The 27,498-nt window shown below is 41.1% G+C and overlaps 1 long non-coding RNA gene and 1 pseudogene across 1 annotated transcript; both read right to left on the bottom strand.

Moving 5' to 3' along the window:
• Positions 1-5,295: 5,295 nt before the first annotated feature.
• Positions 5,296-7,412, bottom strand: LOC101130999 (serine/threonine-protein phosphatase 2A 56 kDa regulatory subunit gamma isoform-like; annotated as a pseudogene).
• A 508-nt stretch (positions 7,413-7,920) lies between these two features.
• On the bottom strand, positions 7,921-27,359 carry LOC134758954 (uncharacterized). Its single transcript, XR_010134772.1, has 3 exons — positions 27,236-27,359; positions 24,789-25,065; positions 7,921-8,476 (listed from the first exon to the last, which is right to left on the bottom strand). It is a non-coding gene; the product is annotated as an uncharacterized lncRNA (long non-coding RNA).
• Between the last annotated feature and the right edge of the window lie 139 nt (positions 27,360-27,498).

Raw genomic sequence — 27,498 nt, 5'->3', positions numbered from 1 at the left:
ACTGCCTGCTCTACATTCCCTCCGGGAAGATCAGTGGAGAGCACCTGATGTGGTTTGGATGTTTGTCCTCTCCAAATCTCACGCTGAATGTGATTCTCAAAGTTGGAGGTGGGACCTGGGCGGAGGGAGGGTGATTGGATTATAGGAGCAGATCCCTCATGAAGAGTTTAGCACCATTCCCTTGGTGATAAGTGAGTTCTTAGTTCATGCAAGATCTGGTTGTTTAAAAGAGTCTAGGATCTCTCTTCTTTCTCTCTCTCTCTCTCACTCACTCTTGGCGTGTGACATGCTGGCTCCCTATCACCTTCTATCATCATTGTAAGTGTCCTGAGGCCTCACCGGAAGTAGATGCCAGCACCATGCTTCCTTTAAAGCCCGCAGAGCCATGAGCCAATCAAACCTCTTTTCTTTATAAATTACCCAGCCTCAGGTATTTCTTTATAGCAATGCAAATACAGGTTAATGCACCACCCCATGCCGTAGTACAGTAGCTAAGTTTCTCCCATTTGACTAATGCTGCGTGGGTTCAATACCCAGCCAGGGAATTGCCATTTATTGATCCTTTTTCCTTCCATGGACAGTTTCCGATTTCTCGTCCTGTGTTTTCCTTTCTCTGAGCTATCTCTAGGGTGATTCTGGATCATGTAAAAATTGTTTGCCACCTCTTTGGAGATAACTCGTGCACCCATGATTAAGTCATAATTTTGATTGAGACCCTTAGAAAGATACCTTTGGTAAAGAAACTCAAAAGCCAAAAATATCAGCTGTTGTCCTGGCTAAAATCTGGTAACAGGAGACTTGAAAGAATTGTTTTTTTAAAGAGCTCTGTGGCTAAAAATCAGCTTAATTAAAAGCTGATATTCAAGTGTTCTCTCTCTGTCTCTCTATATATAAATATATACACATATATATATACGTGTGTGTGTGTGTGTGTGTGTGTGTGTGTGTGTGTGTGTGTTTGTGTGTGTATTTAAAAGACCTTATACTTTTCTTCCCTTTTTTTTTATTCTATTTTTGGGAATTTTTTTTTTCAGATGACTGAAACCTTTTTAAAGAACTCATGTGTTTGGTTTCTATGTTCACTTCCTTTTCTTAAAAATTGTTCTTCAAGTTAGTTTTATTTCACCCTATTCTTCATATATTGTAAATTCTAACAGCCCGAGAACCCTTAAGAAAAACAGAAAAAGGTGCCACAGACTCCTTTTTGGGAGCACCTGCTTTTTTTCCTCGGGGAATCCCAAGTTGTAAATGGACATAGTCCTCTCAGATCTAAAACTGTTCTTTCTGTATTGTGTTATGTGGTCTTTTTGGCTTTTTGGGGTACCAGAAATTACTTTGCATTGCGCAAAAATAACCTTGGTGTATGTAATAGTTAAGTAAGAGATACACTCTTAGAGATGGCTAGTGGTAGTTACTTATAGTGAATGGTTATTACTCCAAGGTGCTACTTATTTTGTGGCACATTTGGAGGGGGAAAATGTGCTTTTGGGTATTTAAAAGCTATGTAAATACCCCCACTCCCCAATAAGGGATAAGACTCCCATGGGGGATGGCCTGATCACACAGTGGGCTGATCAGTGTTGAGTTGTCCACCAATCTTGGGAGAATGTCCCTGCAGTGGAGTGTATTGTAAAAGCATTGCACTGTCACATTCCACTGTATCCCCCTCTTTTTGGGGACCCAAGATTCAATGTAAAATGGGATCCTTGATTTTGGGGCATCTGTGTTCTGCCTTCCAGCTTTGCCTACTTGTTGCATATTTAAATATTAAAGCTGCATGCTTTCCTGGCCCTTTCCTTACCGAAAACCAGTTATCTACATAGGAAATAAGTTAAGTTAAAAAGCCAAAATAGAGGCAGAGCCCAGTGGCTCACATCTGTAATCCCAGCACTTTGGGAAGTCAAGGTGGGAGAATCACATGAAGCCAGGTGTTTGAGACCACCCTGGGCAACATAGTGAGACCCCACCTCTACCAAAAGAATTTAAAAATTAGCTGGGCATGGTGGCATGCCCTGTAGTCTTATAACCAAAGTGGAGGCTCAGCTGCTCACTGCCAACAGAGTCCATTTAATAAGAGTGAGGTCTGGTATAAAGAAAGTGATATTTTATTCTGAAGCTAGCTTAGGGGAAGAAGTTATAACGCTTCCTGCCTGAGGGTACCACTTTTCTTTTGGATCAGAAAGCAAGCACTTTTAAAGGGGGCTTAGCATTAATGGCACAAGGGGTGGGAGGAAGTGAGCAGGTGAGGGGTTGGCATGTTAACTTAGTGCCATATCTACCAGGTGATCGAGCTGGTGACTGCTGGTGTCTCCATGGGCAGGCATAGTTTGGGTTGTAAATTGACTGTTATCTCTCGAGGCAACCTCCTGGTGGGTGAGATTTCCTTTCTGGAGCTCCTAAGCATATAGTTAGGTGAATTTGCCCTGTAGGGAATGTCTGGTGAAGGGGAGGTAAAAGGCTATTAAAATTTAGAAATCTGCATTTCTAAAGGACTAAGTAAAAAGTGGGGAAAGGAGGAAAAAGAAAAGAAGAGAGAGAGAGAAAACAAATAAACTATTTCTTAGGAAAATGGGAGTACTTGGTTACAATTCCCCACTACCAACTTCCCTTCCATCTCTGTGAAATTGGGGTACTGTATTTATTCTGGCTACTTCCTGCTGAAAGACAGTGTAGTTATTGGGTATTGGTATGGAATTGATCTGTTTGGATTTGGAAATATTCATGAATACCTGGACTTTACAGATGATATTTGTTGGACCATTACGGTGCAAGGTCCGGAAAGTCTCTGGGGAAAGCCCGTCTCGCATTCCCATATGGAGGGTGCAGCAGCAGTAAACTCCACAACAGAGGGATATGCCTATCCTTGAAATCAGGGCGAATGTTACAGCCAGCTTTTGCTACCAGGATAGTACTGACCTGAGTCAGGACAATAATCACTGGTCTAGTGACAATGTGGAGTCAGACAAAGCTTTGATTTGTTGGTATGTATCTTGCAGGGCTATTTGAGACATTTCCCAAATTGACTGGGATGTATACACAGCAGTTAGTCTTAATTATCATACAGGTTGCCCACTGCCCATCATAACTGGATATAATGACAGGTTGGCTAAATATGTATTTAACAGGTTACAGGAAGAGCTATGAATACTCATGAACATTGTCATAAGCACTGTCTAGTTCTTGAGAATGGATCAGTTTAGTTAAATATCTGTGTCCCATCCAGGAGGTGTCATTGCAGGTGGGCTAGGCCTCTACATGTGATAAAGGCAAACAGATTATTAATAAGAGTCATTTCTATGGAGACAGAAGAAAAACAAAGGTTAACACTGAGCACAATTTATTCAGATGTTAGACTCAAAGCATCTTTAGTTACAGAAGAGGAAGGCTGTGGTAGTCTGACATGTCTTTCTCATCTATATTATAAGGAATAATGTAGTAGTAATTTCATTGATTCCAAGTCATAAAAATTTGCAAGCAGTAATTTGGGACTTGAAGCCTGGATGGAATTCAGGATTCAGTCCAAATTGCAGAAAATAAAAACTCACAAACAGTGAACACAACTAGACTCTAACAACAGGTGTACTATGTTTTTTTTCAAAAACATATTTTTTTCTCTCTAGTTATTTTTACTAAAGACAAGTCATTGTAGAACCAATTTATTTGCATAATAAATTTCAGTCTTATCATCTGTGGCCTGAATATTTGCATAAAGTATAGCAAGAATTATTACTTGCCACATAGACTCTTTCTAAAATTGACTTTGCTGGTAGTGTTTGATTCCTTTATTCCATAAGGAATCTCAGATTAGATTTTTAAAGACTTGAGCCCAGTCATGGATTTATCTGTACCTGCAAATACTTATATGAGTTGGGGGAATTCCTCTCGTTAAGGCCCCAAGGTAATTTGGGGCTCCTGGACCTGTCAGGTGACATTCTTTACTTTCCACAGGTGAGGAACTCTATACAAGGAATGTGTAGACAAGGTATGAGGCCAGTTTTCCCAAGGGGCTTTTATTGGCTCTATAAGTCAACTGTGATTACTTAAAGCAGTCTGTTTATACCTGAAAGTATGCCACTCTAGTCAAAGCCTTGGTAAAATCACCAGGGTCTCCAATGGTGTCTTGTTACAAAAGAAAAAAGATTCTTATTGAACTTGTGCAAACAACTATACTGCCATAAATTAAGTACACTTACAAATAGTTTTCAAATTCTGAGGAAACCAGGTAGACAGAAAGAAATACGCTCTAAATTTTACTCTCAAGAATGTACTTTACCCAGTTGCTAAAAGCTGCAAACAGTACAAAAGACAAAAGGTTTTCTGAACTCTGTGAAACAAAAGAATTAGCAATGTTTCAAACAAAAAGTTGTAAAAAGACTATTTTGGTCTTCCATTAGTTCAGTCTATGTAATTAACTCCTGTCCTGCTTGACATTTATGAACACATTAACTCTCTATGGCAGTCTTGGAAGTTTTTCCCTCTATTCTAATGTCACAATTTTCAAAGTTATCAGAAACTTAAATTCCAGGGCAACTCTCAGAGTCCTATAGCTGATTATAAAACTGCCTATGAAAAGAATCAGAGTGAAATAACAATTGGCAACTGCATACAGAGGGGTTTGAGGCTCCCTTTCCTTTGGGGATTGCCAACTCTCTCCCCTAGCCTAACAAATAACTCCGCTCATCGCCACTCAGGCCTGCAAAGTGAACACCAGGCCACCGGGGCCTGAAGAGTACTGGAGCAAGGGGGTTGCTTGTGGCAGGGTCAGGGGAGGGGCTGCCCAGGCCGAGTGAGGGGCTAAAGTCTCAGAACAGCTGTGGTTAAAGTCTGATCACCTTATGGCACAAAACAATTTAACATAACAATTATAATTGTTACTGATAATATATAGACATATCAGAATTATAGGACATAGCAGAATTATGGGAATCCTATACAATTTTGGAACACATGCTAATAATATATTTATATGAATATAACCCAAAGAAAGTTTAAACACCATTTTATATTTGGCAATATTTTTTGTATGGTTTTAGTATGCCAAATAAGCCAAATATGTCTCTTTTGGACTTTAGGGTACCTAATATCTAAAAGAGTTAGCCAGATCAAAGAAAAAGCTTAATTTAGAACTTGACTTTGGAAAGTTTGTCAAATATCAAAGGTTTAAACACTTACTATTACAAAATAGAATCCCAGGTCACTATAAGTCATTTATTTAGCCAAAATGATATCCCTCCTTCTCAGGATGAAGATATATTCCTATCTTATGAAAACATTCAAGTAACACCCTGGACATTTTCATGTTACTCTCTTTTTTAGTACCTGGTGATTGGCTTTGGTTAGATTTTCTATTTTAACCAATGCTTCTTCCTATTCTTTCATTTTTAGCTTCTCTTTCAGTTTCTCTGCTTTGAACAGTTAGGTACAGTCATTAAATAGCTTTTGGTTCATCTGCATGAAGAGCTTCAGTGTGTTGGGTATCAAGCCATGTATTGTCTTGTTCCAATGGGTCTTTGAATTGCAGTACAAGCATGGAAACATGATCAGCAGAATCTTTGCTGCACTGTTACTGATTAAGCTCATAATGTATTCATTATTCCGGTAATAGAGCGCTTGCTCTGCCACCTGGAAGTGTGAGGTGGAGACACATTTGGCTAGCTGCCAGAAGAGAGGTTCCATCATCTTCCAAATTCCAATGGTTCAATTATATCTAAAATTTCTTCTAATTTGTTTAAGAAAATTACTTCTTTTGGACTGTAAGACTTTGGCCCATATTTGAGAAGTGCCATCACCATTGATGCAGTGAGGGTGCTATCCTTTTCTAAAAACTGTACTACACAATATGCCAGCTGGGGATGGTAGTCTCTCAGAGATTTCACTTTGCAAAGGTATAGCACCTTGAATAAGAAAATCTGTGCTCTTCTTTTAGTGGTAAAACAAATCCATTAATCATATTTCCCAATATATCTAGTAACTCTGCTATGTCATCATGATGCTCTGTTTCATAAATAAACCTATAAAATATATTATGTATCTGTTTTCTGATATAAGCTCTCAAGCCTAAGAATTTCCCATAGATTCTGCAAAGGCTGATTTTAGGAAAAGCTCTCTTCCAGGCCAGGCACGTGGCTTACACCTGTAATCCCAGCACTTTGGGAGAGTGAGGTGGGTAGATCACTTGAGGCCAAGTGTTCAAGACCAGCCTGAGCAACATGGTGAAACCCCGTCTCTGTAAAAAAAATACTAAAATTAGCCAGGTGTGGTGGCACGTGCCTGTAGTCCCAGTTACTCAGGAGGCTGAGGTGGGAGAATTGCTTGAACCTGGGAAGCGGAGGTTGCAGTCAGTGAACCATAATTGTGCCACTGCACTCCAGCCTGGGTAAGAGCAAAACTCTGTCTCAAAACAAACAAACAAAAAACTAAACAACAACAAAAAACTTCCCTGAGGATCTTCACTGTCAAAGCACTCTAAAAGCTGCAATACAAACTTCTGATCAATATATTTCTTTGCTGTATTAGGTTGGAAATCTGGAAACTCTAAAAATCTTTTTTTTTTTTTTTTTGAGATGGAGTCTCGCTCTGTCACCCAGGCTGGAGTGCAGTGGTGTGATCTCGGCTCACTGCAAGCTCCGCCACCCGGGTTCACGCCATTCTCCTGCCTCAGCCTCCCAAGTAGCTGGGACTACAGGTGCCCGCCACCACGCCCGGCTAATTTTTTGTATTTTTAGTAGAGACTGGGTTTCACCGTGTTAGCCAGGATGGTCTCAATCTCCTGACCTTGTGATCCACCCGCATTGGCCTCCCAAAGTGCTGGGATTACAGGTGTGAGCCACCATGCCCGGCCTCTAAAAATCTGAAGAAAAATTCATAAACAAGCTGTAAATGGGGCCAAGTTGCTTCTAACATTGGTTTGTTTTTCTCTGGGCCAGATTCAGCTCCTGGACGATAGAAGGTGGTAATGTTTGAAACATGTCAACTTCAAACATATGGACTACTTCTGGGTAAACAGGCTCTGTGATCCTATTCCAATGATGGGTGATAAATTCTTCCATTTCACTTAAAGTAGCTCATTGTTCTTCCTTCCACTTTAAGTCATTTCATGGATCAGAAACAAAGTCGAAGAGGACACAACACTGATGTAACTTCCAAATAAAAAGTGTCTCTTGATCAGCAGGAGGAACATCATTTAAAGATGGTAGTGTTTGAAGTTCTTTATTATTGCTTGCGCTAAATCTTGACGAATTTTGCTGTTTGTCTTTCTTGGCTATGGGCTGAGAGATTGGTACATTAGTTTTAGCAGATACTGTAGATGGGACAGCAACAAGGCTATTTTTCCTGAAGGAAGTTTGCTCTGATCTTACTGTGTCTTGTCCTTTTAAACTTTTTCCACTTTTCCCTGTTTTTGGTGATTCTTTTTCTTTTTATTCCTGTGCCACCCCCCAACACCCCGCCCCGGCCCCACCCCCACCCCCACCCCCATCACATCATTGCCTGCTCCTCGCAGCAGCAGCGCCCCCACCTCATCATCGTGTCTCCCTGGCCACAACCACCACCACTGCCATCAGGGGACTGAGTCATTCACTGTTCTCATTCCCCTTTTCTAGGCTCCCAGAGGCTGCGGTAGCTGTGGTGGCAGCTCAGAAATTTTTGAAAAGCAAAAATGTTGCTTGTTGATAGAGGGTAAACTCAACTTTCCACACAAGACCCAATAAAGACAGCATGAGGCCAACCCGAATCTGACTTTTCTCTCTCTCCCTTCTCTTTTTTTTTTTGGTTGTTTATTTAAAAGGCAAAACCAAAAACAAACAAACAAACAAAAAACCTTTCATTATCTTTTAGTAATTACATGAAAATCTTGTTCAAAAGAGAAAGCCAAATTGCATCTTTGCATTAGTGTACTATTCTTAATAAAAGGCCCAGGGGTGGTGGCTCACACCTGTAATCCCAGCACTTTGGGAGGCTGAGGTGCGGATTGCTTGAGCCCAGGAGTTCGAGACCAGCCTGGGCAACATGATGAAACACAAAAAATACAAAAAAACTAGCCAAGGATAGTGGTGCATGCCTGTGGTCCCAGCTACCTGGGAGGCTGAGGTGGGAGGATCACCTAAGCCTGGGTGGTTGAAGTTGCAGTGAGCTGTGATTTCACCATTTCACTTAGCCTAGGCAACACAGGGAGACCCTGTCTCAAAGAAAAAAAAAGGAGGCCCAGTGTGGTGGCTCATGTCTGTAATCCCAGCAGTTTGGGAGATTGAGGTGGGTGGATTTCTTGAGCTCAGGAGTTTGAGACCAGCCTGGGCAAACATGGTGAAGTCCCATCTCCACCAAAAAATACGAAAATTAGGTGGGCATGGTGTTTTGTGCCTTTAGTTCCAGGTACTCGGGAGGCTGAGGTGGGAGGATTGCTTGAGCTCAGGAGGTGGAGATTGCAGTGATCCAAGATTGTACCACTGCACTGCAGCCTGGGTGACAGAGGGAGACCCTGTCAAAAAAAAAAAAAAGCTTCATTAAACCTTATAAAGAAATCTATCCAATTTTAATTAGTTGACCATAAGGTAAAATTCCCATAAACCTTTTATAAGCCTTTACAATATTTTGTTAAAGAAAAAATCAATGCTCCAAGAATACCCTGTTATCCAGACACATGGGCCCAGATTCTGGCTCTGAATTAGGTGTGGCTTTATTTTAATATTGAATTTACAGACGAATTGAAAAATATCCTTCAAATTTTAGCCAACTTGCTCATACTCACAGAACTTCCTTTACAAGATCAATCTTTCACAATTTACAGCTTGTTTAAACCTTCAGTTTTCTCCCGTTATTCTTTTAGGTTAGGACAATCCTTAAAACCTTCTGAATTAGACAAAATTACATTGGCCGGGTACAGTGGCTCACAACTGTAATCCCAGCAATTTGGGAGGCCAAGGTGGGAGGATTGCTTGAGGCTAGGAGTTCGAGACAAGCCTGGGCAACATAGGGAGACCTCATCTCTACAAAAAAATTTTAAAAAATTAGCCAGATGTGGTGGCACACGTCTGTAGTCCTAGTTGCACATGGAGCTGAAGTTGGAGGATGGCTTGAGCCAGGGAGGTCAAGACTGCAGTGAGCCATGATCATGCCACTGCACTCCAGCCTGGGTAACAAAGCGAGATCGTGTCTCAAGAAAAATAAAACCGAAGAAACCCCTAAATATTCCCTTTAACAAAGGCCATACTTCCATGCCTTCTTATAACCTCTTACCAAAAGTACGCTCTACTTTCCTTATAGACCTTGTGTGTTAAACTGTTTCTCTGGTAGTTTCAAGTACATGTCACAGTGTTAACTCTTTGCAACTTTTATTTTTGGCAAAAGACCTGGTAAGTAAGTAAGTAACTGCGTAAGGGATTGTAGAGCTCAGGAGTAAGACAGAGCTGCAGACAGTGTCTGACTCTTCCCAGCCTAAATCCTATCTAAAATCTGTTAGCTGTAGAGCGGACAAGTCAAATGATTATCAAAAATGTCGGCCGGGCGTGGTGGCTCACGCCTGTAATCCCAGCACTTTGGGAGACTGAGGCAAGCAGATCACCTGAGGTCAGAGTTCGAGACCAGCGTGACCAAGATGGAGAAACCCTGTCTCCACTAAAACTACAAAATTAGCCGAGCGTGGTGGTGCATGCCTGTAATCCCAGCTACTTGGGAGGCTGAGGCAGGAGATTCACTTGAAGCCGGGAGGTGGAGGCTGTGGTGAGCCAAGATCACACCATCGCACTCTATCCTGGGCAACAAGAGTGAAACTCTGTCACAAAAGAAAAAAAAAATATCATAGAAGCAGTTTATGACACTAAAGCATCTAGCAGACAGTATCTGACCTGCCTAATTTAGACCTAATGTATAAATTTTGAAGACATCTTTTATTTTACCAATAATCTTGAAAACTATATTTATTTACCAAAGATTACTAAAGTCATGTGAACTAAAAGGCATTAAATTGCCTATTCTACTGACAAAATATTTGATTTAAGCACTTGTTTTTCTTTAAGTCACATAATTAGAGCTCTTTTATATAAACTTCACATACACAATACATATAAATACACAGAGAAACAGAAGATGATCTGGTAGTTTGAAGACTTTTCATTTGCCAGATTTTAAGTTTCTTCATTGGATTACTGGCTTCAGGGTGGAGCCCTTTGAGGAACAGGGCCGAGAAAGCATGGAGTTTCTAGAGCCTAACATTTAATCGTGTGAAAAACAGGCATCACTGGAAAGCAGAACAGATTTCCAAAAACCAAGGATTCCATTTTCACACCGAATCCTGAGTCCCCCAAAATTGAAGGAAATGATACAGGAAAAGACAGTACAATGGTTTCACTGGTGCATTTCACTCCAAGGACATTCTCCCGAGGCTGACGGGCAAACCAAAGCCAATCAGGCCATTTCATAATCGGCCCATCCCCCATTCCATGCCTTTTAGGTGCCAATAGAGCATGTTTTACTTCTTGTTTAAATGCGAGAAGAAAGAAGTACCAGCCTGTAGTAATGCCCACTCACTGTAAGCAACAGCCATTAGCCATCCCTAAAAATATATTTGTTACCTAGCTATTACACACCAAGGCTAAAAGTTCTACTGTAATGCAGAGTAATTTCTGATGCCCCTAAAAGTCAAAAAGCTCAGGTAACACAATGCAAAACAGAACAGAGCCTTAGATTTTGATAGGGATCTTTCTACTCACAATTCTTGGAGTTCCATGAGGAAAACAGAGGCTTCGCCTGAAACGGTGTCTGCAGTGCCTTCTCTGTTTCTCCCAAGGAGTCCCAGGCTATCAGAAGTTACTTTAGGCCCTCTCATGTGAGCATTGAGGGTAGCATGAACACAGACAGAGTTCAGTTGACTGGATATATGTATATATCTATCATATATAAATTATTATATAAAAATATATAAAAATTATATGTTATATGATTGTATATTATATATACTTATATAATATGTATGTTATACATATCAGCATTTAGTTAGGCTGACTTTTAATGATAGAGCTTTTTTTCTAAAAAAAACCAAAAAACAAAAATCTTTTAAAATCTCTTATTACCAGATTCTAGGTGGGAAAAACAGCTGACACCTCTGGCCTTTAGGCTTTTGTTTTTTGTTTTCCAAAGATATTCTCCCAGGTGAAACCAATAAGCTTTAATTAAGGTTACAACTTAAGCATGGATGTATGAGGTATCTCCAAAAAGATGGCAAGCAGTTTTCACAAGATCTAGAATTCTCGGTAGGGTAGCTCAGAGAAAAGAAAATTCAAGACAGGAAACCAGAAGCTGTCCATGGAGGGGGAAAAGAATCAACAAATGGTAAGTCCCGTGACTATCAACCAGAAAGGACTTACTTCCAAAGGCAGGAGTTGAACCTAGGCTGTCAATGTGAAAGAGCAAAGCCTTAGCTACTGACTTAGCATAAGGTGATTGCTATTGCTTTTTCCAGGAGTCTAGAGCAGTTACTGCTGAGCTTGCAAAGGATTTTAACTATTCAAGAGAATTAAGGCTAGACATGACATTATCATGTGTCCTTTTTAGGGCTAAGGAGTCAAAGTCCTATAACTTAACAGCAGAAGTACTTCAAAGGTAATACAGAAAGTTACATGGATGCGATAACCTTGTCAAATCCAGAATTTGAATTAACTTTTAGATAACTTTCGAATTAGATGAAAGTATTCTTTTTCTCAATAAGAACACATCTTCTTTGGCACATTTTATATAAACCTGGGAAGCAATAAATCCTGAACTGCCTATCAGATATTAGCATTTTATAGATGCAATATTAGCATTTTATAGTTCACAATTTTGGAACATATTTCCCATATAATAAAACTTTCTTGAGTGGAAATGATCCAAATATTCAATAAGCATCCAAAATGGGCTAGGCGCGGTGGCTCACGCCTGTCATCCCAGCACTTTGGGAGGCCAAGGCAGACAGATTGCTTGAGCTCAGGAGTTCGAGACCAGACTGGGCAACATGGCAAGACCTTGTCTCTTCCAAAAATACAAAAAAAAGCGGGGTATGGTGATATGTGCCTGTGGTCTCAGCTACTCGGGAGGCTGAGGCAGAAGAATCACTTGAGCTTGGGAAACAGATGTTGCAGTGAACAGAGATCACACCACTGCACCCCAGCCTGGGTGACAGAGCAAGGCCGTGTCTCAAAAAAAAAAAAAAAAAGATTTAAGATTTTAAATTATACAAAATTTTTATTTTTTCTAAGCATTTGTCTCATTTATAGGTACTCCATTTTCTCATTTATTTAGATTACTTCTGAAAACTAGGTTATGACACAAAGGTGGTCATTATTTAAAGTTATTTCTCTATTAACCACTTTTAAAGCTTGTGAACATCAGGTGTTTATTTAAGAACCTTATAGTCAAACACATGGACATTTTGTTGATAACTTAGAACAGGGGTCCCCAACCCTCAGGCTGTGGACCAGTCCATAGCCTGTTAGGAGCCAGACTGCACACCAGGAGGTAAGCAGCAGGCAAGCGAGTGAAACTTCATCTGTATTTACAGCCACTCGCCATTGCTTGCATTACTGCCTGAGCTCCGCCTCCTGTCAGATCAGCAGTGGCATTAGATTCTCATAGGAGTATGTACCCTATTGTGAACTGTGCATGCGAGGGATCTAGGGTGTGTGCTTCTTATAAGACTCTAATGCCTAATGATCTGTCACTATCTTCCATCATCCCCAGATGGGACAGTCTAGTTACAGGAAAACAAGCTCAGGGCTCCCACTGATTCTATACTGTGGTGAGTTGTAGAATTATTTCATTATATATACAAGGTAATAATAATAGAAATAAAGTGCACAATATATGTAATGTGCTTGAATCATCCCCAAACCATTACCCTCTTCCCGGGGTCCGTGGAAAAATTGTCTTCCACGAAACCAGTCCCTGGTGCCAAAAATATTGGGGACTGCTGACTTAGAAGATTTAGCTGTTTCTATTAAACAACATTAAATGTCCTATTTATCAAAAATTACACAAACAAAGATCATTCTTTTTGGGGCTAGGTTTATAGTTTTTTAAGTTTTATGCCAAATTTTGATGCCTTATAATATCTGGCAGAGATAAGTATGAAACCACTTGATCAATAAATCTGAACAAAAATGTATATTGACAATTCATAAGACATTTCTAATATTATTTTACCAATAATTTTAAAGCCAGCTTATTTATTCAAGATTTTCCTTAAGTCTCATGAGTACTCCTTAACTTTAAGTCAATTTGGTACCTTGTAGCAGCAACATATAACAAAATACATGTGTGTACACATAAACACACATATACACACTCATATAAACAAAGATCCTATAGCTTTTATTTTTGAACTCTAGCTAAGAGATATCAAGGCAAACTCATCTGTTTATTAAAAAACAGTTGAATCCAAATGGTGGTTTTTGTCTTAACACCGGTAAAGTAACAGCAGATTCAAAGCAGGCAGAAAAGAAAATAGAGGAATATATAGTCTGGCCAGCCTCTGCATAGGAGCCAGGTTTTACAAGCAGGGCATGAGAAAGAGGAAAAGGAAATAAGAAGAAACAGTAAAGCGATAGAAAGGGAGCTCACGAGCTTCCAGCCACTACACGGCACAGGGTTGATACTCCCATCACCCCTGTTTATCTCCCATTCAGGAGAGCCTCAGCACCCCAGGTCCACATTATATGGGATGGGACCCTCCCACCTTCACAAGTCACTGGTCAAGATGAGCTGTTTCCAGTCATAGGGAGCTAGGGAAGCCTGCAGTTGAGAGGACTAAGGCTGTAGGTGGCTTTCTGAAGATAGTTAGAAGAGTGAGATTGGAGGTAGAGAGGAAAGAAAGAAATCAGGGCCCATTCACAAAGTACATGCAAACAAACAGCATACTTCCAAATGAGTCTCCAGTCAAGGAGGCTGAGTGAGATGCTGAATGCCCCTCCCCAGGTCCAAATGGTTCCATAGGCCCAGCAAAGCTCCCATGGTGCCACGCTTACAAATAGAAACACCTAAAATGCTCAAATGGTGTCACTAGCAGCCAAGTCTTAGGTAGAACGGGGCCCCAGTGACACTCCAAAAGAAGCAGAGGGTGATCAGGTGCACTTCCAGCTAACTCAGCCACTTCCAAAGTTTGCCGGGTCTTACAGAGGTCACTTTCTTTATACCAGCAGAGAGTTGAAGGCAGCAAATGTGCTGTGAAGCGAAAGGGAGGCTCCCCCAAACCAAAAGCATTTTTGGCAGCTGCTGAGAAGTTCCCTAATGTTCCTGTCATGAGAAGTTCCTGAATGTTCCTGTCATGAGATCTGCTAGCCATGAGCAGCTGGTGCTCACAGGTGACCCCAAACCTTGCCCGGTAGCAAAACCCGGCTGTCAGGCACAGATTCACCCAGAGCATGCAGCACTTTCCCTATATGGGCCACGAAAATTGTAACCGAAATGCAGGTTCAGCTATTTGCGGCTTGCAGATTCCAGTTAACAAGAGTGAGTTCTGGTATAAAGAAAGTGATTTTTTTTTTTTTTTTAATTATTCCAAAGCTAGCTGAGGGGAACAAGTACAGGCTTCCTGCCCAGGGGTATCACGTTGCTTTTGGAGCAGAAAGTGAGCACTTTTAAAGGGGGCTTAACATGAATGGCACATGGGGTCGGGGGAAGTAAGCAAGTGCGGCATCTACATGTTAGCTTGGTACCTTATCTACTAGGTGGTCAAGGTGGTGACTGCCTGTGTCTTTGTGGGCATGTGTACTCTGGGTTGTAAATTGACTGTTATCTCTCGAGGCAACCTCCTGGTGGGTGAGATTTCCTTTCTGGAGCTCCTAAGCAGATAGTTAAATGAACTTACCCTGTAGGGAATGTCTGGTGAAGGGGAGGTAAAAGGCTATATTTGCATTTCTAAAGGACTGACTAGAAAGTGGGAAAAGGAGGAAAGAGAAAAGAAGATAGAAAAAATAAATTATCTCTTAGAAAAATGGGGATAGTTGGTTACAGTTCCAGCTACTTGGGAAGCTGAAGCAGGAGGATTGCTTGAGCCTGGGAGGTCAAGGCTGCAGTGAACCATGATCACACCACTGCATTCCAGCCTGGGTGACAGAGTGAGACCCTGTCTCAAAAATAAAAAGTGATACGGTTTTGCTCTGTGTCCCCACCCAAATCTCATCTCGAATTGTAATTCCCATGTGCTGAGGAAGGGACCTGTAGTCCTCATGTGTTGAGAAAGGGAGATGATTGGATGATGGGGGCAGTTTCCTCCATGCTGGTCTCGTGATAGTGAGTGAGTTCTCATGAGATCTGATGGTTTTATAAGTGTTTGGAAGTTCTTCCTTCTCTCTTTTCTGTCCCTCTCACCTGCTGCCATGTGAGACCTGCCTGCTTCCCCTTCCGCCATAATTGTAAGTTTCCTGAGGCCTGCCAACCATGGAGAACTGTGAGTCAATTAAACTTCTTTCCTTTATACATTACCCAGTCTCAGGTATTTCTTTACAGCAGTGTGAAAACAGACTAATACAAAAAGAAAGAGAGAGAGAGAGAGACAGAGAAGCAGAGAGAAAGAAAGAGCAAGCAAGCAAACAAGCTTTTCCTGGCCATCTTAACTGAACTTTTACTTATACCATTTTTTCCTTGGTTTGAGAAAATGATGGTAAAATATATAGGACTAATGTCTTAGCTCTGTGCTTTTGAAATATACATTTTCTATCTCATTTCACCTAAGAATGTTCCTTTATAAAGACAAATACAGGGTTACCTAGATAATAATTGCCTAGGGCAATAAAATAGGCAATTGGAAGAGTGTATGGGGAAAAAAAACTATTTAAAAACTGGCTAATGAGACTTGTATAAACCTATAAGATCTGCTTCTATCTGTGTATCTGTGTCATGTGTATGATATTTCACTACCAAAATATATAATAGAGCTCCAATTAATTGACTTAAAGAAAAAAAGTAAGTGCTTAAATCAAATACTTTATCAAAAAAACAGAAACTTTAACTCAAATGTCTTTTCGTTCACATGACCTTAATAATCTTTAGTAAATAAAGATAATTTTATAATTATTGGTGAAATAAAATAGAAAAATCTTCAGGATTTAATGTAGACATTTGATCTGAATTAGGTAGGTCAGATGCTATCTTTGCTAGAGGTTTTAAGGTTATAAACTGCTTCTGGAATATTTTTGATGCTTGTTTGACTTGCCAGGCTTAGCAGCACCTTTAGATTCTAGGCTCTGAAAAATGACATGGTAAGGCCTGGGGACATGTGGAGTTCTCTCTGGCCTAACTATGCCTCCTCGCTGCGGTGGGAAGGGTCATGTATTATCTGCAGCTCTCTCCTTTTGTCCTGGGCTACACATCTGATACATAACTTAAATTGCTTGCCTCCTAGGTTTTTCATTTAAAAATTATGAAGAGTTAACGTTGTAATTAATATATGTAATTAAAACCACTAGACAGAAGAGAAAAATTCTATATGTAAAGTATATAAGGAAATTAGGATGTGTTTTTGGTAAAAGGTCAGAGAAATGTAGTGTTTTTTTTTAAGGGAAAGTGATTTTTCCTAGCTTAGACGTTTTTAAGTTGTTTTAAATGGAAGGAAAAATGATAGATAAAATGAAACGGATATAGAAAATTGGGAAAGTAAATTTTTGTCCTAAGATAAAATGATAGGATAAAACTGAAGCTTTCAGTAAGATTGTGGTGAATTGATCTTATGAAAGGAATTTTTTGTGTGATCAAGTTGGCTACAATTTAAAGGGTATTATTTAGTTTTTCTGCAAATTAAACATTAATATCAAGAGCACACGATGCAGGGCCAGAGTCAGAAACCCTGTGTTGGAATAAAAGGGTTTTCTTAGAGCACTGATCTGTTCTTTACTAGAAAATTCTAAATGGTCAAAGTGATTGAGATTGAATGGATTTGTTTATAAGATTTTATTAAAAATTAATTTCAGTGTTAATATACTATGCAAAGGCAAAATTTGGTTTTCTCTTTCAAACAAGATTTTCATGTAATAATTAAGAGACAATAAAATACGTTTGCTTACTTTTTGAGTAAACTGCCAAAAAAAAAAAAAAAGAGGAAAGAAAAGAGACAGATTCAGTTGGCTGCACGCTGTTTTTATTAGGTCTTATTGTTTGGGAAACTCAGTCTCCTCTCTATCAAAGAGTAAAGGTTTTTTTTTTTTTCTTTTTGGAAATATTTGAGTTATCACTTTTGGCTAAATGAATAACCTGTGATCCTATTTTGTGATCTCAAATGTTTTAAACTTTTGATATTTGACAAACTTTCCAAAATCAAAATTTCAGGTTTGAAATTTATTCTTTTTGACCTTATTAACTTTTTTAGATATTAGGTCCCCTGAAGTCCAAAAGAGATTTTGGACTTATTTGCCTTATTTGGTGTGTTAAAATCATAAAGGAAGCATTGTCAAATATCAAATGTTTATTTAACTTTGAGTTAAATAAATATTAGTATGTGTTCCAAAATCATATGGGATTCCTGTAATCCTGATATGTCTTAGTATATATTATATTATCAGTAATAATTATGATTCTGATGTAAATTGCATGTCACAGAAATAAGCAAATTTTCTTGTCAATTGTATCTTTAACCATGACTGTTGGTTTTTTTTTTTTTTAGATAGGAGTCTCACTCTGTCACCCAGGCTGAAGTGCAGTGGCATGGTCTCGGCTCACTGAGCAACCTCTGCTTCCCAGGCTCGAGTGATCCACCCATCTCAGCACCCCTGTAGTTGGGACTACAGGCTCAGGCCACCACACCCAGCTAATTACTTTATTTTTTGTACAGATAGGGTCTCCCTGTGTCGTCCAGGCTGGTCTTGAGCTCCTGGACTCAAGTGATCCACCTCCTCAGCCTCCTAAAATGCTGCGATTGCAGGTATGAGCCACTGCACCTGGCCTGTCCTAAGACTTCTATCATCCATGGACAGTCCTTGTTTTACTTTGATTCTTCTCAAAAAGTAGTTTATGATCAGCTACAGTTCAAATGTTACTTCTTCTTTAGGGAAGTTCATGGAGAGGACTCTGATGGGTGCTCTTGAATGCAGGTTTCTAAGTTTGGAGGCTGTGTCATTGGACTAGAGAGAAAATTGCCAGATCTTTCATTGAAGAGCTGATATGTTCATGAAGATTGCTGGCCCAGTCTTGGACAGAACAAAGGTTAATTACATGGGACTGAACTAATTTATAACTGAAATAATTTTTTATGCCTTTTTTGTTTGAAACATTGCTGATACTTTTTTGTTTTGTTTTTCAGAGTCAAGAAAACTTTTTTTCTTTTCCTTTTTTGGGAGATGGGTTCTTGCTCTGTTGCCCATGCTGGAGTGCAGTGGCATGATCTCAGCTCACAGAAACCTCAACTGCCCAGGTTCAAGCAATCCTCCCACCTCAGCCTCTCGAGTAGCTGGGACTACAGGTGTGCACCACCACTCTGAGATAATTTTTTGTATTATTATTTGTAGAGATGAGGTCTCACTATGTTTCCCTGGCTGGTCTTGAATTCCTAGGCTCAAGCTACTCTCTCACCTTAACCTCCCAAAGTACTAGGATTACAGGCATGAGCGACCGTGCCCAGCTGAAAACTTGAGTTATTTATAGCTTTTTTTTTTTGATACGGAGTCTTGCTGTCTCCCAGGCTGGAGTGGCGCGATCTTCGCTCACTCCCGAGGTTCTGCTTGCCAGGGTTCCGCCCCCCAGGGTTCACGCCATTCTCCTGCCTCAGCCTCCTGCGTAGCTGGGATTACAGGTGCCCGCCACCTCGCCCGGCTAATTTTTTGTATTTTTAGTGGAGACGGGGTTTCACTGTGTTAGCCAAGATGGTCTCGATCTCCTCACCTTGTGATCCACCTGCCTCGGCCTCCCAAAGTGCTGGGATTACAGGCGTGAGCCACCGCGCCTGGCCTATTTATAGCTTTTAACAATTGAGTATACTCTCGTGAGTAAAATTTCTCTCTACCTGATTTCTCCAGGACTTGGAAACTATTTGAGTATTCTTAATTTATGTCAGTACAGCTATTTGCATAGGTTCAATAAGAATCTGTTTTTGTTTTTGTTTAGTAACAGGTCACAAGTGGAGACACTGGGTATTTTACCAAGGCTTTGACTGGAATGGCATATTTTCAGATATGAGAAGACTGCTTTGAGGAATTGAGATTGACTTTATAGAGCTCATAGCCCATCAGAAAAACTGGCATGGTGGTGTGTGCCTGTAGTCCCACCTACTCGGGAGGCTGAAGTGGGAGGATTGCTTGAGCCGGGGAGTTCGAGGCTGCAGTAAGCCATGATCCCACCACTGCACTCCAGTCTCAGTGACACGGTGACAGCCTGTCTCAAAAACAACAACAACAAACTCCACAGACCAAAGTACAGATACAGTTGATCTTTATTCATGGATTCTGTATTTGAGAATTTGGCTACTTGCTAATATTTATTTGTCACCCTAAAATACTCATGGTATTCTTATGGTCCATTTTTTGGACCTGCACAGAACAGTGAGAAATTTGAATCTCCTGGTGTGCCCCACTGCAGCCAAAATTCGTTATCCTAGTGAGGTCAAACAAGACCAAGTTCTGTCTTCTTGATCTGGCTGTCATATGGTAAAACAAGTATCATTTTTGTGGTCAATTTAGTGCTAAACATAGCATTAAATTCATTTTTGTGGTGCTTTGTTGGTGATGTTGCTGTTTAAAATGGCCCCAAGCATAAGGGTAAAGTGCCGTCTAATGTTCCTAAGTGCAAGAAGGCTGTGATGTGTTTTTTGGGTAAAATACGCATGGATAAGTTTCGTTCAGACGTGAATTACAGTGCTGTTGGCCATGAGTTCAACGTTAATGAATCACCAATATATATTTAACTAGGTGTCTTTAAACAGAAACACACATAAAACCAGGTTATCTGCTTTTATTTTGTTTCTGCATGTTTATCAGTTGATACACGTTAAACATAGATTGATACATTTGTTTCTTTATATGTACTGATTGCTTGATGAAATTGTCACGAGCAGAGTCTCCCAGGAACTTAACCCCTATTTTCCCTATAAGCAATGGTTCAGTGTCTGTGATGATTTTATAGAACAGAGCTACTGCAAATAATGAGAATAGGCTGTACATGCAACAGCATGGACCCATCTCACAGATGCGTGAGTCAGACAAGGAGTATAGGCAGTAAAATTCTATTTGCATCATGCTCAAGACCAGGCAAATCTGATCTATGGAAGCCAGAAAGGCAATGACCTCTGGAGAAGCACTGACTAGCAAACAGCACGAAGGCACTCTTTAGGTTGATGAAAATGTTCTCTCTCTCCACCTGAGGGTTGCAAATTAATCTGGAATGTGAGATGTGGTTTTATTTTACCACTGCTGGGGCCAGGAGTGGCGGCTCACACCTGTAATCCTAGTACTTTGGGAGTCTGAGGCAGGAGGTTCGCTTGAGTCCAGGAGCTCGAAACCAGCCTGGGCAACATAATGAGATTCTGTCTCTATTAAAAATAAAAAAAATTAGCCAGGCATGGTGGTTTTATTTTATGACTGCCCAGCTCTTGCAATCTTTCCCTTTGGGTTTGCTAGTTGCATTGTTCCTCTTTAGCCACTTGGTGGCAGTGTTGGAGAAGTGACCAAAACGGCTGAAATTGAAGTTCCGGTCCTTTCTAGTTCAATTAAAGGGCTGTTTGTTTCTGGCTGTGTCCTCCGTCCTCCTTTAAGGAACCTCTTGCCTCCACCAACCTCTCTTGTGACACGGTGGCAACAATCTTCTAAGGGGGGCGCCCTACAGAGGTTGGAGGAAAAATTGTGGCAAAGCAGTGTCAATCCTTGAGCCTCTCTATCCCTGTGTCCTGCCTAACCCTCCTGCAGGCCCTTCACACCATTTCATGCCTGATCCCTTCCTCTGTTCCTCTCCTGCCCTGCTAGCCCCGCTCCTTGGGCACTGGGTGTGCCCTTAGGCTGTCAAATTCAACACACCGAGGCCGTGTGCGGTGGCTCACACCTGTAATCCCAGCACTTTGGGAGACAGAGGCAGGTGGATCACGAGGTCAGGAGTTCTAGACCAGCCTGACCAACATGGTGAAACCTCGTCTCTACTAAAAATACAAAAATTAGCCGGGCCTGGTAGTGTACGCCTATAATCCCAGCTACTCAGGAGGCTGAGGCAGGAGAATTGCTTGAATCCAGTAGGTGGAGGTTGCAGTGAGCTGAAATGGCAACACTGCACTCCAGCCTGGACAACACAGCCAGACTCTGTCTCAAAAAAAAAAAAAAAAAAAAAAAAATCAACACCCTGAGCCTGATCTTCTATCACTGGGAGAAGGTCACATACCGGGAAATTCAGACATGCAAAGCATATGATCCCGGCATCATACAATTGATGTTTCTAGAAGTAAAACCTGTTTATCAACATGAAGAATGCTTCATCCTTTTCCAGTCAGCTGCTAACAAGAATGCATTAAATCCACACTGGAGGACGGGGGATTTTCAAGATCTCTTATTAAGTGGTAAGAGCAAACTGCAGAGAAATGTGCATAATAAAACAGTGACCGAACTTCTCTCTGTCTCTATGTATTTGTATATGATTATATGAGCATAAAGGAAGTATGGAACGATACGTACCAGGATGTCACCACTGTGTTCTTGGGATGGGATGGCCATGAGCAGATAAACAATGGAAAAAAAAAAAAACCTTCACTGCAAAATGACTCATGCGAACAGTAACATGTATAACATTTTAATCTCATTTATTTAATTACAGGTTAGATGTATATCTCTGTATAGCTATGTGTGTGCATACATAGACACACAGACACATATACTTATGTATAAATTAAAGCTATTTTTTCCTATATATTTTCTGCCTTTTACATTAGGCCTAGACCTTGGTCACACCAAAATTATAAAAGTATTTTATCTCTGGTTTCTCTGGATGGCTTTATTTTACACTAATATCCTTAGTCCATCTGAAGCTTTTTTTCACATAAGTTGTAAGGTAGGGGTTTAATATAATAAAGTTTTATTTTCAAATTTTCTACACTCTTTAAAGAAGCTGTAATGTATTAGCAGCCTCCACACAGTGGCAGGTTAGTACGAGTATAAATTCAGCATGTAATTGTGAAGCCGAGGGGTGGCCCTGGGAGGGTGGAGTTCAAGATCTCCTGAGGTCAGCAGAGGTGGAGAAGGACCAACGTATGTGACTCTGGCTGCTCGTACCTGTAGCTCTTCCTGTTGTCCTGGGGCCTTTGGCCATTTCTGAATTTGCCAAGATGGGAAGAGGTCTGTTTCCAAGGGTAGCCTGCTTTCTAGGTTTTCAGAGTCCACCCCTCCAAACCCCTTTCAGAAACCGAGAGGCAGACAGACGTGTTTCCTTGGCTTCAGGCAGAACGGTTCTATCCAGCACCCCCGTCAGGGGCTATTCTCTATCAATAAGCAATCTGCAGCCAATTGAAGCCAAGGCACCTGTGCCGTCTCTTTCCAGCTCATTTTCTACGCCAGGTGGACTTCTCAGCGGTGGGGAGCAGCTCTCCTTCTCCCCTCTTCTGTCTGACTCTTTATCCCAGTACTCAGAGTTCTCATTACCAATTTATTTCACATTCCTGAGGCCTATCCTGATTTCCTGGATTTCCTAGGAAGGTATTAGATTCTTGCAGACATCTTCTGTCCTGTTTGTTCTATATACACTGCATATTACAGGTGCAATGGCTCATGCCTGTAATCCCAGCACTTTGGGACGCTGAGGTGGGAGGATAGCTTGAGCCCAGGAGTTTGATACCAGCCTGGGCAACAAAGCAGAAAACCCGTCTCTATACAAAATTAAAAAATTAGCTGGACATGGTGGCGTACACCTGTAGTCCCAGCTACTCAGGAGGCTGAGGTGGGAGGTTCACTTGAGCCTGGGAGGTTGAGGCTGCAGTGAGCCATGATCACACCACTGCACTCCAGCCTGGGTTATAGAGCGAGACCCTGTCTCCAAATAAATAAATAAATAAATAAATAAATAAATAAATAAGAAATAGACATTGAAAGAAAATCCTCAAAGCTGGGAAATTTCTATTATACTGAACACTGTTAGAACAGGAAGAATTAAACAAAAGAAGGCCAGAGGGTAGTAAAAGTTTGCTCCCATTCCACACTGGAATAGAATGATAGAACACGTTAAAATAAAAAGAAAAATCTCAACAGATGGTAGAAAGTCAAGAGCGTGGAGGAGTAAAATAAATACATCTTCAGAATTTATTAAAACAATGTCAGAGATGAAATGGGCAGGATTCCATGGTTTGTTGTATTATTAAAAAAAAAAAAACTGCCCAAGAGGAATGAGATGATCTGAAAAATGCAACTCTGATTGAGTAATCCCAAATGGTTTCAGTAAGGATGGCAAGGGGGCTGTACTTGGAGAACTCAGTGTGTTGGTTGGGGAAGGGCTGAGATGAGCTCTTGAATAGACAGGTACAAAGGAAAGAGAGGAGGCAGAGAACATTAGAGGGTGACATACACCTTGGAGAGTCATTGCTGTTGTTTGGAGCCTCCCAGGCTGTTGTACTTTGTGATGGTAGCCTTGGGAAACCAATAGAGTATGCCTTCCTCTCCCCTTCACATAATCCTCACCATTTGGTGAGGGAGACCTTGATAAGCCAACTGTAACCCCACACATATTCTTTGGCCGACAATATCACTTGAGAAAACCAAGTCTTCACAGCTGTGTCATGTGCCGGTGTCAGGATGTGGCACCAGGGATGCCTTTGCACAGCCTTTTCACGTTGGCTTAGGCAGACTTTCCCAGGCTGGAGTGCAGTGGGGTAATTATAGCTTGCTGCAACTTTGACCTCCTCAGCTCAAGCCATCCTCCTGCTTCAGCCTCCCAAATAACTGGGACTACAAGCGTGTGCTACCACGTCCAGCTAAGTTTTAAAATTTTTTGTAGAGATAGCTTGCTATATTGTCCAGGCTGGTCTCAAACTCCTGGCTTCAAACAGTCCTCCCAACTCGGCCTCCCAAAGTGCTGAGATTACACGAATGAGACACCATGCCCGGCCCCATGTCTTTTTTTAACAGAGTTTTAAACCTGGAAAAATGTATACACAATGGTGTCTGGAATTAAGCAGGTACTTAACAGTTATCCCTGTGGATAAACTGAAAAAGTACAGGACGTGAAAAAGGAAAATTCAATAGATTAATTTTTATTGAGTAGTCAAATAAAAAGCATGCCGATGAATGGGACCATGAGAACTTGGAAGGCGGATTCTATTTTCATGATGTGGGGGATCTGTCAAGTGCCCAATTCTAGATACAATTTATCTTAATAATTGAGATGAAGGTATAGAAAGCACATAGAACAAATTTGTAAACAGACTGACACATGGAAAGATAGCAAATAATATCAGAAAAAAATCAAAGAAATGTCTTGTTGGCTAATGTATCTGATTTTCATTTTGGGAGAGTATGACTTCCAGTCATGCAAGTGCCATGAATCTATTAATAACAGACAGCAGAACAAGGATGCCAGCGAAGCTGGAAGGAGAGTCAACTACATTGCTAATAAGTTCTAAGGAGATGAAAACGGAAAGAATTTCGTTTTCAAAATGCAAAACAGGAAGACAGGCTGGTAAGAAGTTGTGTGTACATTTAACAGAGAAGTATACGTGAAACAAAGGAGGCTGGAGAAACCCACCACGAGGGATTGTGATGCTATTATTAGAGTACAGGTAAGTTTAACCAAACCATTTAGGGTGCCAATGATCATAATACATATTTTACAAAGGAAAAACCTAGTGGCTTAAAACAACATACATTTATTACCTGACAGGTCAGGAAGTTGAACGTGGCTTAGCTGGGTCCTCTGGCTTAGGGGCTCTCACAAGGCTGCAGTCAAAGTCTTGACTGGGTCTGTGGACATATGAAGGCTCGCCTGGGGAAGGATCCACTTCTGTGTTCACTTACATGGTTATTAGCAAAATTCAGTTGCTCATGGGCTGCTGGTCTTGAGGGCCTCAGATCCTCACTGGCTGTTGGCTGGACACATCCTTGCTACATTGGCCTTTTCACATTGCAGTTCACGGCATGGCAGCTGGCTTCTCTTAAAGCAGGCAAGCAAGAGAGGAAGAGGAAACAAGCAAGTCAGGAGCCATAATCTTTTTGACATCTTCTCGTTTTTGGCATATTCTGTTAGAAGAAAGTCCTCAGGTCTAGCCCAGACTCAAGAAGAGGGAATTACACAAGAGCGTGAGCACCAGGAAGTGGGATCACTAGATGCCATCTTGGAAACTGGCTACTACATGGGGTATAAGCAGGATTAGACTTTGTCAAAAGCAGAAATGCTTCACGGATAAATATTTGTATTCCTACATTAAGGAAGATGTACAGATGGTTCCTGACTTATGACTTATGATTTCCTGACTTTATGATGGTGTGAAAGAGATATGCATTCAGTAGAAGCTGTACTTTGAGTTTTGAATTTTGATCTTTTCCCGGGCTAGCAATACGCGATATGGTATTCTCTCCTGGTGCAAGGGAGCCATAGCTCCCAGTCAGCCACACAATCATGACAGTAAATAACTAGTACTGTGTTGCCAGATGATTTGGTCCAACTGTAGGCTAATATAAGTGTTCTGAGCACGTCTAGGGTAGGCTAGGCTAAGCTATAATGTTTGATAGGTTAGGTATAGTAGATGCATTTTTGACTTATGATATTTTCAATTTATGATGGGTTTATGTGGATGTAATCCCATTGTACATTGAGTGACAGATTAAAAAAATAAGAAAGGTCTTTAAAAGTGGAAAGAGTAATCTATGGAAAGAATGTGATGAAGGGGATAACAGGCTGGAAAAGAAAAACCAAGAACCTAAGAGAAAAATGAGAAAACTATTATATAAGGAAGGTGTGTGCCCATAAACAAGAGCTTCTATTTAAGCATTAAAATAATCTCAAAAGCTGGGCGTGGTGGCTCATGCCTTAAATCTCAGCACTTTGAGAGACTCAGGAGAGAGGATTGCTTGAGCCCAGGAGTTTGAGGCCAGCCCAGGCAACAAAGTGAGATCTTGCCTCTACAAAAAATTTAAAAATCAGCCGGGTGTGGTGGTGCACATCTGTGGTCCAAGCTACACAGGAGGCTGAGGCAGGAGAACTGTGTGAGCCCAGGAGGTGGAGGCTGCAGTGAACTGAGATCGTGCCACTGCACTCTAGCCTGGGTAGCTGAGTGAGACTCTGTCTCAAAAAAAAAAAAAAAAAAAAAAATCTCAAAAGACCCCAGAAGATAGGACCAGACAAATGCAATAGTTTATATGATAAACTGCTGCTTTAAAGACAACATAGAGTTCAAAGACATTTGTCTCCACCCGCCAAAAAATACTTGCCAAGGAGACAACACAATAGCTAATACCTGAATGTGCCATTGTAAGAAACTTCTAGAGCTAACTGGCAAAGACCTACTTTTATATTTAAGATAGGTAAACTATATTTTTAAGGGCTTTTTTTTGGAATTAAAAAGGAGGAATCACAGTGTTGGGGGGAATTCCTTTAGAACAGGCCATCTCTTCCCTATTCTAGGAGGCAGGCCTGGTGCTCTGGCCCTGGCTCACCTTTCCGGCCTTTCCCACCCCTCCCTGCCAAGCACCTCTGCTGCAGCCACAATGGCCTCCCCAGCAGTCACGTGAACACCAGCTTCTCCCGAAATCTCATTTCCTTTAGGAAGAACTTCCCTGATCAGCACGTAAAATAGCATCAATCTTGACGCATCCTGTTTTCCTGCTTTTATTTTTCTTTATAGCAATTTCCGCTTTCTGAATTTAAATGTTTATTTCTTTGTTTATTGCCTGACTCCTCTGAGATAAAAGCTCTATGAATTCAAGGACTGGGCTCACTTCTGTAGGACCTGGAAAAGCATGCCATTGACTCTTATCACAGATGAAAGAAAAACATACAATAAGTGAAGTCCATAAAAAATAGAAGAACCCAACAGAAAATGGGCGAAAAAGGTGAAGAACAATGACAATTTCCTAGAGCTGCACTAATATAAATGTATGTGCATGAGGAATATTTGTATTTTTGTATAATATGTAATCCATTAAAAAAATTCCGAGAGATTCAAACGAACTAAAGTACTTGAAAATGTTTAAGTCCCCCGCGCAACAACTCTCGCGCCCCCTGTCGGCGCGCTGGCTAATTTCTGAGGATTCTCAGCAAGAGGACTGAACTCACCCTCCCTCTTTTACAAAATGTATTCTTGTCGCTATTTCATTGGCTGTACCTTTCAGAGGCCCCTTTCACATTAGTCAAGCCTCCAGTCCATCACTTCCGGACCCAAGCCCTCTATTGGTCAGCTGTAGGAGACAGCCGACAGCGGGCCGCGCTCAGGCAGGAGGCGTTCCTCGGTGACGTCACACACACTCCCCGGCTACATTCCAAGGCGTGGGCGGAGACTTCCCGCGGCCTCTGCCTTTGGGGGCGGGACAAAGCCGAGAATGAGACTTCTGATTGGGTCTGCTAGGCAAGGCGGATATCCAATTGGTC

Source organism: Gorilla gorilla, chromosome 6, assembly GCF_029281585.2.
Source record: "Gorilla gorilla gorilla isolate KB3781 chromosome 6, NHGRI_mGorGor1-v2.1_pri, whole genome shotgun sequence".
NCBI lineage: Eukaryota > Metazoa > Chordata > Mammalia > Primates > Hominidae > Gorilla > Gorilla gorilla.
Note: the sequence above shows the minus strand (reverse complement) of the source record. Positions and strands in the feature narration are given on the sequence as shown.